This window comes from Mauremys mutica, chromosome 1 (genome assembly GCF_020497125.1).
Source record: "Mauremys mutica isolate MM-2020 ecotype Southern chromosome 1, ASM2049712v1, whole genome shotgun sequence".
Taxonomy (NCBI): Eukaryota; Metazoa; Chordata; order Testudines; family Geoemydidae; genus Mauremys; species Mauremys mutica.
Window position 1 is genome coordinate 23,023,871 of NC_059072.1, and position 13,260 is coordinate 23,037,130.

Sequence of the window (13,260 nt, forward strand, 5' to 3'; positions counted from 1 at the left end):
TGAGCTAGCACACCAAAAATAGCCATGTGGACGTTGCAGCTCCAGGGGAGACTCGGGCTACTCACCCAAGTTTAGACCCAGGGGGATGGGTGGACTTGAGATCCTAAACTGCTGCTTAAGCTGCGGGTACGTCTACACTACGGGATTATTCCGATTTTACATAAACCAGTTTAGCAAAACAGATTGTATAAAATCGAGTGCGCGCGGCCACACTAAACACATTAAATCGGTGGTGTGCGTCCACGGTCCGAGACTAGCGTCGACTTCTGGAGCGTTGCACTGTGGGTAGCTATTCCGTAGCTATACCATAGTTCCCGCAGCCTTCCCCGCCCCTTGGAATTTCCAGGTTGAGATCCCAGTGCCTGATGGGGCAAAAATCATTGTCGCGGGTGGTTCTGGATAAATGTCGTCAGTCACTCCTTCCGCTGGGAAAGCAACGGCAGACAAGCATTTCGCGCCTTTTTTCCCTGGATTGCCCTGGCAGATGCCATAGCATGGCAATCATGGAGCCTGTTTTGCCTTTTGTGACTGTCACCGTATTTGTACTAGATGCCGCTGACAGAGGCGATTCAGCAGCGCTACACAGCAGCATGCTTTTACATGACAGCAGAGATGGTTACCAGCCATACTGTACCATCTACCATACCATAAATTGGTAATAAGATGATCATGGTTACCAGTCCTTTTGCACTGCACCATTTGCTGCTGTCATAAGTGCCCCTGGCTGAGATCAGCCAGGGGCGCAAAAGCCAAAATTGGGAATGACTCCCTGAGTCAATCCCTCCTTTTTGGTATCTAAAAATAGAATCAGTCCTGCCTAGAATATGGGCAAGTGTACTAGAGAACCACTGTATCATAGAACCAGAGAGCACAGCTGCTCTGTGTCAGATCCAGCAGAAATTATGAGCTGTATGCTATTCACAGGGGGTGCTCCTGCAACAACCCCACCTGTTGATTCCGTTCTTCCCCCAGCCTTCCTGGGCTACTGTAGCAGTGTCCCCCCACTTGTGTGATGAAGTAATAAAGAATGCAGGAATAAGACACAGTGACTTGTTAGTGAGAAATGAGTGGAAGGCAGCCTCCAGTTGCTATGATAGTCCAGACAGGACATTAAGCAGTGTGGAGGAGAGGAGCCCAGCATCCCGCTGCTAGTCCAGGGACAATTGAATCTTTTCTTTACACATGAAGGGCGGGGGCTGATGGAGCTCAGCCCCCTGTTGCTATGATGAAGACGGTTACCAGCCATACTGCACCATCTACCAGGAAAAATCAGGAGCTTTTTACACAGGCACCCATGATTGACCTCACTGAATGCTAGTCGGCATGGTTACCAGTCCTTTTGCACTGCCCCATGTGCCAATAGGCTGATGATGACGATGGATATCAGCCATATTGTACCATCAGCCACCCATGGCGGAGCGGGGAGTGAGGATGTTGGTGTTGACTGCTGCAGCATCGCGTCTATCTGCAGCATTCAGTAAAGATAGGGTGACATGTAAAAGAGTCAAGAGAGGATTGTTTTCCCTTTCACTTCTGGGGGTGGGTGGGGGGTGTGCGTAAATTGCCGAGCTATGCCCTGAACCACCACGGACACTGTGTTTGACCCTAGAAGCATTTGGAGCTCAGCCAAGAATGCAAATGGTTTTCGGAGACTGCAGGCACTGTGGGATTGCTTGAGTCCTCCAGTCCCCACTCCAGTCCCCCCTCCATGAGCGTCCATTTGATTCTTTGGCTTTCCGTTATGCTTGTCACGCAGCAGTGCGCTGAGTCCCTGCTATGGCGTCTGTGTGGAGATTTTTTAAAAATGATTTTGAATTTCGTCTTCTGTAACGGAACGCTGATAGAACAGATTTGCCTGCCCTTACTGCGATCACATCCGTACGGTCCATGCTGGAGCTCTTTTTTTATTTTTATTTCGGACTGCATCGCCACCCGTGCTGATCGGAGCTCCACGCTGGGCAAACAGGAAATATTCAAAAGTTCGCGGGGCTTTTCCTGTCTACCTGGCCACTGCATCCGAGTTCAGATTGCTGTCCAAAGCGGTCAGTGGTGCACTGTGGGATACCAGCCGGAGGCCAATACCGTCGATCTGCGGCCACACTAACCCTAATCCGATATGGTAATTCCGATACTAGCGCTACTCGTCTCGTTAGGGAGGCGTACAGAAACTGGTTTAAAGAGCCCTTTATATCGATATAAAGGGCCTCTTAGTGTGGACGGGTGTGGCGTTAAATCGGTTTTACGCTCCTTAAACCGGTTTAAACGCGTAGTGTAGACCAGGCCTGCAATATCCACATTGCTGTTTTTAGTGCACTAGCTCAAGCCCCTCTACAAGCTGCCTGTTTACCCGGGCTGGGAAGCTCACTCCCAGCTGCAATGTCGACATAACCAATGAACAAACTGAAGTGTTTTTAAATAAATTTGATTCTAAAAAATGTGAAAGGAAGAGTTATTTCCCCTACGTTACCTCAGCCCACCTGTGAGCCATCTACTGAGTAGGAACTGTGCTGCAGATCCTCTCTTAGTAACTCACATGAAAAGACTGAAAAGATTGGGGTTGTCAAGGAGATGACTAAGAGGAAGCATGATAAAAGTATACAAGATAATGACTGGTTTAGAGATGGTAGATTGGGAACTTCTGTTCAGTCTGTCTCATAATAAAAAAAAAACCAAATGGATAGATTCAATTAACCGGAAAGATGCAAGATTCAGAATAGATCAAAGGAAATACCCTTTCAGACAATACACAATTAGCCCGTGGAACTCATTTCCAGAGGAGGAAATGGGCCACACTCTAGCCATTGTAGTTAGGAGGGAATTTCCCTTGGGGCAAGATATTCCAATAACTGCCCATTCAGAATTTATTTTCACCTTCTATTAAAGCATGTGGAACTGGCCACTGTCGGTGACGGGCTACTGGATTAGACAGACATTGAGTATGAACCAGTATGGTAATCTCTATGTTCTTATCAGAAGTCCATTGAAATCATCGGAAAGGGTCCCGTTGACTTCAAAGGGCTATCAAGCAGGCCATTGCTTCACAGGTAGTCCCACTGACATTAACTGAACTACTTACCATGTATGTAGTAAGGTACCACTCTAGAGGCCTGAAATCAATAGGAGTTTGTGACACTACCCCTCATATTCTTCATAGTTGCATGATTGATATAATTATGACATAATTATGATGCATTTTGTACTAGATGGGCCATGCAAGGTGTCATTGGAAAAGTTGCAATTTGCTGAATATGATTATCTTATTTGTATGCATGTATCATTTTTGTATCTAAAGTTATGAATTCTGACTACGTATCTGTGTTTCAAATGTAGTGACACCTGAGCAATACCCACTAGGCAAGATGTTTCCAGCCTAGACAGCTGGTTGGGAAGGGCCTATTCAAGGTAATGGGCCATCAGGGGAAACAATAGGCCTGAGGAGCCTGGTGAGCCTTCCTGAGAACAGCCTGTAAGTAATGGCTGCTATGACTCTGCAAGGGCATGTGACCTGACCACATGACTCTGGATTCCTGTATTTTTCCACAAACTGGTCTGGGAACCATGTTTTGAAACAAAGGGTTCCCGCCATTTGAAAAAGCTATATAATGCAGGGAGTGACATCATCTGTTGTTCTTCACTCCCCCACAACTGAACACCTAAGAGAAACTCCTAAAGAAAAGGATTTAGAACAGGGGTCGAATCCCAAGCTGTAAAGCAAGTACAGCTTGTGCCTTAAGCATAGGTGCCAACTTTTAAAACTGCCAGGGAGTTCTCGACCCCCAGCTCTGCCTCAGGCCCTTCCCCCACTCCCTCCTTCCCCCAATGCCCCACCCTCACCCTACCTCTTCCTCCCCTCGTTCCACCCCCACCCCACTTCCTCCCACCCAGTTCCACCCCCACCCCACTTCCTCCCACCCAGCTCCACCCCTCCCCCCAAGCATAGCGCATCCTCGCTCCTCCCCCACCCTCTCAGCCTCCCCGAATGCTGCAAAATAGATGTTCACAGTGGGCGAAAGGTGCGGGGAGGGGGGCAGGAAGGCGCTGATCCTTGGGGCTGCTGGTGGGTGAGAAGAGCCAGGGGGTGGGCGGGATCTGATAGGGAGGCTATTGGTGGGTGCTCCACATCCACCATTTTCCCCCATGGGTGTTCCAGCCCTAGAGCACTCACAGACTCAGCGCCTGTGGCCCTGAGACTCTGCAAGCCTACTTCTATCATCATTCATGATGAAAGATGGTTAATTCAAATCCTATCCTAGTATGTTAAGCTAAGTTAATAAACTTGTTTTAAGCTTTATGTAAACCAATAGGTTTGGAGTGAAGTGCTTGGGAATCTTAGCTCATGGGGCAGGGACTGTTGCATTCCCTCTCCACATTAAGGGAGGGCCAAACTTCATGAGCTTACTTGGTAGAGATCTCTGTGCAGTGGAAGATGGTACCATTTGGACTTTATACTCCAGAAGGGGTGCATGTCTGGGGATCTGGGAAATTGGCTGGTGTCTGGAGGTTGCACTCAGGTAGCCCAGTTTGGGTGAGTGGCACCACCTGCTGTCGTGTTGGGTAATAACAGGGCCTGGCTAAAGCTGGTTGTGTCTCTGACCACGGGAAGCAGTGTGAGCAGGGCCAGCGCAATTGATTGGTTAGAGGGATGTAGCAGTTTCTCATGGCTCCCAGACTGTTGCCCTGACTCTTAAGGAGCTGGCCTGATCACAAGAGATGAGGCTGATGGAGCTGGCCCCACACCTATGGCATTATGAGATTGGGAGCATATGAAGTAGCAAAAGGAAGCCTGCTCAGCCATCTGCCCTGAAAATCCATATGCAGCCCTGGAGCCATCACACAGGGCATAGGGGTGTAGGAGGTGTTCTGAGGCGTACTGCAGAGGCTGGGAGATGAGCAAGTGCATCCAGAGAGCGGAATGAGTGGAGTTCGGCTATTGCATGCACAGCCAGTGCAGAGAGAGTGCACAAAGAGCAATTGTGGGACTGGGCAGGAAGGTAGAATGATGGTGGATGAGCATGGAGAAAGGGTGCGTGGGTGGGTGCAAGGACTTGGATATTGGCATAGAAACTACGCTTATTAAGTTTGCAGATGATACCAAACTGGGAGGGATTGCAACTGCTTTGGAGGACAGGGTCATAATTCAAAATGATCTGGACAAATTGGAGAAATGGTCTGAGGTAAACAGGATGAATTTTAATAAAGACAAATGCAAAGTGCTCCACTTAGGAAGGAACAATCAGTTTCACACATACAGAATGGGAAGAGACTGTCTAGGAAGGAGTATGGCAGAAAGGGATCTAGGGGTTATAGTGGACCACAAGCTAAATATGAGTCAACAGTGTGATGCTGTTGCAAGAAAAGCAAATGTGATTCTGGGATGCATTAACAGGTGTGTTGTGAGCAAGACACGAGAAGTCATTCTTCCGCTCTACTCTGCGCTCGTTAGGCCTCAATTGGAGTATTGTGTCCAGTTCTGGGCATCGCATTTCAAGAAAGATATGGAGAAATTGGAGAGGGTCCAGAGAAGAGCAACAAGAATGATTAAAGGTCTTGAGAACATGACCTACGAAGGAAGGCTGAAAGAATTGGGTTTGTTTAGTTTGGAAAAGAGAAGACTGAGAGGAGACATGATAGCAGTTTTCAGGTATCTAAAAGGGTGTCATCAGGAGGAAGGAGAAAACTTGTTCACCTTAGTCTCTAATGATAGAACAAGAAGCAATGGTCTTAAACTGCAGCAAGGGAGATTTAGGTTGGACATTAGGAAAAAGTTCCTAACTGTCAGGATGGTTAAACACTGGAATAAATTGCCCAGGGAGGTTGTGGAATCTCCATCTCTGGAGATATTTAAGAGTAGGTTAGATAAATGTCTATCCGGGATGGTCTAGACCGTATTTGGTCCTGCCATGAGGGCAGGGGACTGGACTCGATGACCTCTCGAGGTCCCTTCCAGTCCTAGAGTCTATGAATCTATGAATTGCAGTCAGTGGCTTTTCCTATTGAGCGGCTGCCTGAGATAAAAAGTTGCATTGGTTTTAAATTTGATGTACCCTGAAAGCTGCATAGAAACAAAAGAAACACTAATTTTAGAGATCTTAAAATTGGCTTTGATTTTATCTTTATTCCTTTTGTTTCTGAACAAGAACTTGACAGCAACACAGTGGCAAAACAGACCTTTAAAAGAGTATTTCTTTATAGGCCTGTTAATCAGCATGACTCATCCAGAGTTCATCTCTCCAGCTGAACTTATTCCTTGAAGTTTCCATCTCAGGCCAGTATCACATTGCACGGGAAAGAGGCTAGTGCTGCATTAGATTTCCTGACAGTGATAATCATATAGGGACAGTTCTACATAAACTACAATGGGATTGTCTTTGATTGCAGCAGGGGTCCTTTTACTGCTTATTAAAAACAGTTTCCACACTTTCAGGTTAATGAAATCCTCCAGACTAAGGACAGATTGATTTATTTTGTAGCTTCTCTCCACTCACCTCCCCCCAGTGTATCTATTATTTATAATTCCTACTATATTATTATCATCAAGGGCATGAAAAGAAAGCTTACAGTGCTATGTGGAATGATATTGCTCCACAAAGCAGCACCTCAGAATTTGATTCTTCTTGGAGTTTTGTAAAGACATAGCACTGCCATGCTGTACCCACAGGTAGGCTGAACATTTGTTAGGTTTCTCTGGGCAGATAGATGGGTTGGTTCTGTTTTACCAAATAGAATACACGCTGCTGAATATAGCTCTTTATCATTTTTGCCCTTTTATTTGCCATAGCCAGCACTGTCATCGTTTTCAAAAAGGCATGGGGTAAACATCTTTTAAACTTTTTTACAGAAATCTATAGTCTATGTACTATTTCATAGCCTTGAGTAAGCTATATGATCCTAGCAGGCCTTTGGGCCATACAAAGCTGAGGGATCCCCTGATTTGGGCAGGAATTAGAAATGAAAACAATAATCTCAGTTTTCATTTTTTAAAAGACGCATGTTTCTAGCCCTTTTACACCTGAAGACAACTTGATGTGCACCGATTGCTAATATCAAAAGGATATGCAGCTGGTTTCCATTTTGCAGTAAGAGATTGAGGGGCTAAAGATCACACACAAACACACATGTCAGTTATGTGAGGATCGTGCTGATCCTCTCCCAAAATCCTTAGGCCAGGGGCATGATACTGCTGCTTCTGCCTAGTGGTATGATTAATAGTGGACAAAAACCAATTACATTAGTGGAATGACAAAAATTGTTTCAACTGTCTTTCTAAAGTTAACTCTGGCTTTGTATGTGGTTATTTAAGAAGCAGCTCTAGATCAGAGACATTTTGTCTTGCCTGTTACATACAGGCCAGATAACGTCACAAGAAATCTGTGGTTTAAGAGGAAGCTGAATGTGACTCACTCAGCTGATATAGGATGCTTCTCTTGAGAGCGGCAGCATTATCTAGTAGTCTGACATGTGAATGGGAACCAGGTGATCCCAAGGTGTGTTAATAATTCCTACTACTGAGTCAGTATACAGCTTCAGGAAAATCTCTTCATCGTTCTGTTTCCCAGTTTCCTCATCGATACAATAGGGGAAAGACTACCTACCATGTACAGAGATGGCCTTAGAATCTGCATGTTTTTCTTGTTTTGGGATAAACCTATTGTATTTTGCAGGTGGCGATGTTAACATTTGTTCTTCTTTACTTCCTGCATATCCCCAAACATGCACCCAGATTTCCTGCCCCCCTCAGGTGGCACAAGTAGGGGCAGACACTGGCCATAAATCCCCTACTGCAAATTACCCCAGTTATTGTTATAATCATCACTAATATTACAGTAGTGCCTAAGGGTTCCAACCAAGACTGACAATATTTAACAATATTAGCACGGTACAAACATAGAAAAAGAGGCCGTGCCTGCCCATATGGCCCACAATCTAAACAGACACTGTAGGCGCATCTCCCACGCTGCATAGGTGGATGAACTGCTTCCTATGCTTCCCTCCAAAGAACCCCTGGTTAAGGAAGCACGGCAGGTGCAAGGAGGAGCACACAAAGTGTGTGGCTTGAGTGCAACTATAGATGGTCCCTGGGGAACTGTTGCCAGCTGACATGTTAGGGCAGCCTCCTCTAACCACCTCTTAAAGATGGTGCCAGCAAGGGCGGCTCCAGGCCCCAGCACGCGTGCTCGGGGCGGCATGCCGCGGGGGGCACTCTGTCAGTCGCCGGGAGGGCAGCAGGCAGGCTACCCTCGGCAGCATGCCTGCGGAGGGTCCGCTGGTCCCGCGGCTTCTGTGGAGCCTGTGCGGGAGGTCCACTGGAGCCGTGGGACCGGCGACCGGCAGAGCGCCCCCCGCGGCGTGCCGCCGTGCTTGAGGTGGCGAAATGTTTATTTCTTCTTTTCAGTTCCATTTCTGTGCTATGCACTATCAAAGTATATTCCCTGCCCCAAATCTCTGACAAACAAGACAAACACAGTAGGATGGGTTGAGGAGTTCTATTGAGTGCCGTACAATGGCAATAGTAGTTTAGAACTTTTATAACCAGTTTTCTGTATTGTTTCATATGGAACACATTGACCTTGTGACTAAAATAAAGATAGTACACACTCGCTGTGTGTACTTTCATAAATAAATGGATAGTAAATACCAAAACAGTGACTGAGCACCGGTCCTGGAAGTGCAGAGTGTATGTTGTTTTCACACTAATGTATCCAACCTCTCGTTCTTGAAATATTTTGCCAAACTTTTTTTATCCTACTAAAAGCCAAAACCGCCTCTTTATCATTGATTCTGCCCTTTTGGTGAACCACAGAGTCCTAAAATGGATTAACGAGGGGCCCTGAGTTGTTATAGGGCAGTTCAGTTAATGTTACTAGTTACATTGTTGTACCAAATACCATTATTTTAAAATTTAAGTGAATGTGAGACTGAAGCTGTACAATCTAAATAAATAAAATACTTATCTGGGAATTTCTACTTCATAAAGTAGAACACAGGATTTTCAAACTACAAATCATTCCTTTACATAATAAAAGAAATTCGGCACCGATAATTTACATGCACTTTAAAATTCCAATTCTGAGGCATTTTTTCCAGCACTCTAGTTTTCTGTATTTGAGATCAGTGATCCATCTTTATTGGGCTGTTCTGCTTTCACCATCATATAGCACCGAATCACTTTGAGGGCCTAACATTTGGATTCTTTACCTTTGAAATCAATGGGACTTTTGCCATTGACTTTAATGGGAACAGGATTATGCTTTAAGATCTATGGAGTAGGGACTGTCTTTATTTTTGGGGCCACACACATTGCTGAGCAAATGGGTGGCTCTAAACAAATCAATAACAATACAGAGATATCCAACAGCGCTGCCCTTAACAAAAACACCAAGATGGATGGAAATATTCACCTATCAGAACTTCCATACACAGTGGGTGAAATTCTGTGGTGATTTACGGTTTTGAAGATTTGTATTTCAGCTGAAGTTAAATTGTAAAGCTGAGCTCATGTTTGTACAGTGTCTATCTAGCACAAAGGGGTCCTGATTCTAACTGGGCCTTTGGGGCACTACAATACTACAAATAAACGATGATAGTATTCATAATAAACCACAATTACTGATCATAACAGGGTTAGTAGAGTTTCAGGGCATATCTGAACACAGACTTTTACCATCCTTGCTCACCCTAGCAGCTGTCCTTTTGCTAGAAGAGTAATGAAACTTTGTATCTGTAGCTGATTAAAATCATCTTCTTCTCTTAGAAGGGTTCAGTTGTGGCTTTGCCACAGGCCCTGCATATAGACATGCTGCCATAGGAACAGACTGAAAAGAGGGAGATATACCCAGTACTATCTCTATACCTGGTACAACACATACCCTCCAATGTGTGCATACAGCTGCACTGGTCAGCATATTGGAACGGAGCCCAGGCTCCATTCATTTCCTGTTCTTCACCCACCTGTAAGGGGTAGGGGCATGTAGTGGTCCTGGAAAGTCTGCTCTCTGCTTCCTGCTGCTATCAAAACACAGCTAGTCAATGCAGTACTGATAATTAGGTATCCCCCCTTACATCCTCCTAGTCCCTTGTGCAGGCAAGCAAAATGAGTCACAATCTGGCCCTTGAATTAGAGACAGGTGTTACACAGCTATTGGGAATGATGTATCCACTTAAGCACTCCTTAAGCCACAGAAACTGGTTTTCTAAATATAACTGCTCAAGGTCTTTGAGTACACAGCATTATTTCATTAACTCTGAAAATACATCCTCTTCCTATTTTGAAAGCTTTCTTTTCCTTGTGGCAGCAGCATCTATAAAGGCTATTTTAGGCTTGTAGGAGATGTTAATGGTGTTGTTTGTTTTAAATCTCTGGCTGCTTCCCAATTAATTAAGGCTTCTTATGATTCAGTTTGTTTTGAAATCTAAGATAGAGATTATATGAATGCACCAGAAGGTCTTCAAACAAAACACACTAATTATAAATTGCCAAACCCAATTAGAGTGAATTGTCAGCATCCTTGTTATGAACAGATACGGTGCATTAAAAGTGCCTCAATGAGGAAAGAGTCTGGTAATAGTCCTTCTTGTATGCTCTTAGCCGTAATGAGAATCAATTCGGATTTTAAATTAGAATAATAAGGGGTTTTTTAAGAGTACATGGAGTTTACTTTCAAAGTCTGGTCAAGGCAAGCATTTTAGGGTGACTGCACTGTTTTTTGACAGCTGATTTCCACATGTAAACAAGGGTGACACCAGGGAGGACTTTAATCCAGATTGTTAGTATTCAGAATGCATTTGCTGGACGTCATTTGATTTTGGTGCTATGGTTTGCAATACGTGTTCAACAATGCACTAGTTATTAGGAATCAGTCCAACACACTAACAAGTTGTTTCTGTGGTTGTTTGAATGAGCAGTTAGAGCAGGGGTAGGCAACCTATGGCATGCGTGCCGAAGGTGGCACTGTAGCTGATTTTCAGTGGCACTCGCACTGCCCAGATCCTGGCAACCGGTCTGGGGGGCTCTGCATTTTAATTCAATTTTAAATAAAGCTTCTTAAGCATTTTAAAAACCTTATTTACTTTATATGTAACAATTGTTTAGTTATATATTATAGACTTATAGAAAGAGACCTTCTAAAAACATTAAAATGTATTACTGGCATGCGGAAGCTTAAATCAGAGTGAATAAATGAAGACTCGGCACAGCACTTCTGAAAGGTTGCCAACCCCTGAGACAGAGGATTACCTGGTCACAGCTGGAACCTTACTGCATTGCATTAATTCATGGAGTATTAATAGCTCTTCAGTTTCTAATGTATGGTATCAGTGAGTGACTAAAAAGTGCAAGACTCGATGGTTTCTGATTGCAGAGTTTTATGACAACCCTTTTCAATGATTATTTGTGTCACTTCACATTGGTTTGCAGTGCACACCCCTGAATTTATTTTGAAGTTCAGGATCAAAAAACCCACCCAAAATATCAAAGGGAAACTTAGCTAGAATCATTATGTTTCGACTGATTTGGCATGAAAATCATGCAGAACCACTTATTCAAACTTATTCAAGTTTGTAATAAAAACTTGGGATCAGGGTTGGTGGGTTTTTTACTAGAGTATCGCAGAACTCTAGAATGCCTATTTTTTTTGGCATGGTCACAGATAAGATTTAAGATTTAAGGATTTAAAAAAAGAGAGAGAAAGAGAAAAGTAACAATGGATTCTTCCTTCTGCATTTTACTTCCTATAATGGTAACCCCACAGTGTCGTTTTGTCATGGCAGGGTTGGGAATACAAATGCTAGTCCAGCATTGGTAAGAAAAACAGAGCTATGGAAAATTCTACATGATAGCTCCATTCTGGAGCAAAGGGTCAGTCTCTGCAGTTCTCACTCAGACAATGCTTCCAGTGAAATGGATGGGAGTTTTGTCTGAGAAAAAAACTAAAGGATTTTACTTAATAAAGGAAATATAGTCATCACACATAGTAAGTAAGTAAGAGATGGTCTTCCACTAAGATCTTACAATCTACACACACAAGACAGATAAAGGAAATATCACTTCATTCCATTTTACAGATGGGAAGTGATGCACAGGAAGATTAAGTGACTTGCCCAAGGTCACACAGGCAGTCTGTGCCAGAGCTGTAAAACTGACCCAAGATCTTATGAATCCCAATCAAGTGCCTTAACTACTGGCCACCCTTCCTCTCCACTGGGTGATAGACTTGTGGGTGACCACTCAGTTTTGAAAGCAGCTTTTTCATAATATCCCAGTTCAGTCAGGTCAGAATGGTTCTGTTCCTTTCACTCTAAAACTGCAAGCCAGAGTGAAAGAAACAAACATCACTATAAAATATCAGCTGCACTAAAATACCACCGCCTCCCTCTGTAAGTTCCTAGTTGTTAGGATACAGATATTCAGGCCTGTCTGCAAAGGCCTATACTTTAAGAATTTAGGTATATGTTTATCATTTAGCTAGTTATAGAGGTATAAAAGAAAGAATCAAAGTCACTGTCTGCCTGTGTAAGGGCCTTCTCTCACTGTGACAGTCTGAGACCCTGTTCTTAGGCTAAGGCCTTTGGCTAAGCAGCAGAGGCAGCCGTAAGCTGGGAAGCAAACTGTCACATCCCCTCACCAGTCATACTGAAATAAGGCAGTTTGGGGCTGTTAAAAAGGTGATTCAATCAATCACCTCCAGAAAAAGGGAGGAGCCTAGAAAATTTAACGAAAACTCAGTTTGATAGCATCCTATCTGGCAAGAACTCACTTATCAATAGCTGGGGTGTTAAATCCTCATTTCTTTCAAGTATCAGAGGGGTAGCCGTGTTAGTCTGGATCTGTAAAAGCAACAAAGAATCCTGTGGCACCTTATAGACTAACACGTTTTGCAGCATGAGCTTTCGTGGGTGAATACCCACTTCTTCGGATGCAAGTGTCTTGCATCCGAAGAAGTGGGTATTCACCCACGAAAGCTCATGCTGCAAAACGTCTGTTAGTCTATAAGGTGCCACAGGATTCTTTGTTGCCTCATTTCTTTGTTGTTCTGTCACTGTAGTCCCCATTTCCCTATTGTTTGTCTGTATAATCTCTGTCTGGTTCTGTGACTGTTTCTGTCTGCTGTATAATTCATTTTGTTGGGTGTAAACCAATTAAGGGGGTGGGATATAATTGGTTAGATAATCATGTTATGATATGTTAGGATTGGTTAGTTAAATTTCAGTAAAATGATTGATTAAGGTATAGCTAAGCAGAACTCAAGTTTTACTAAAGAGTCT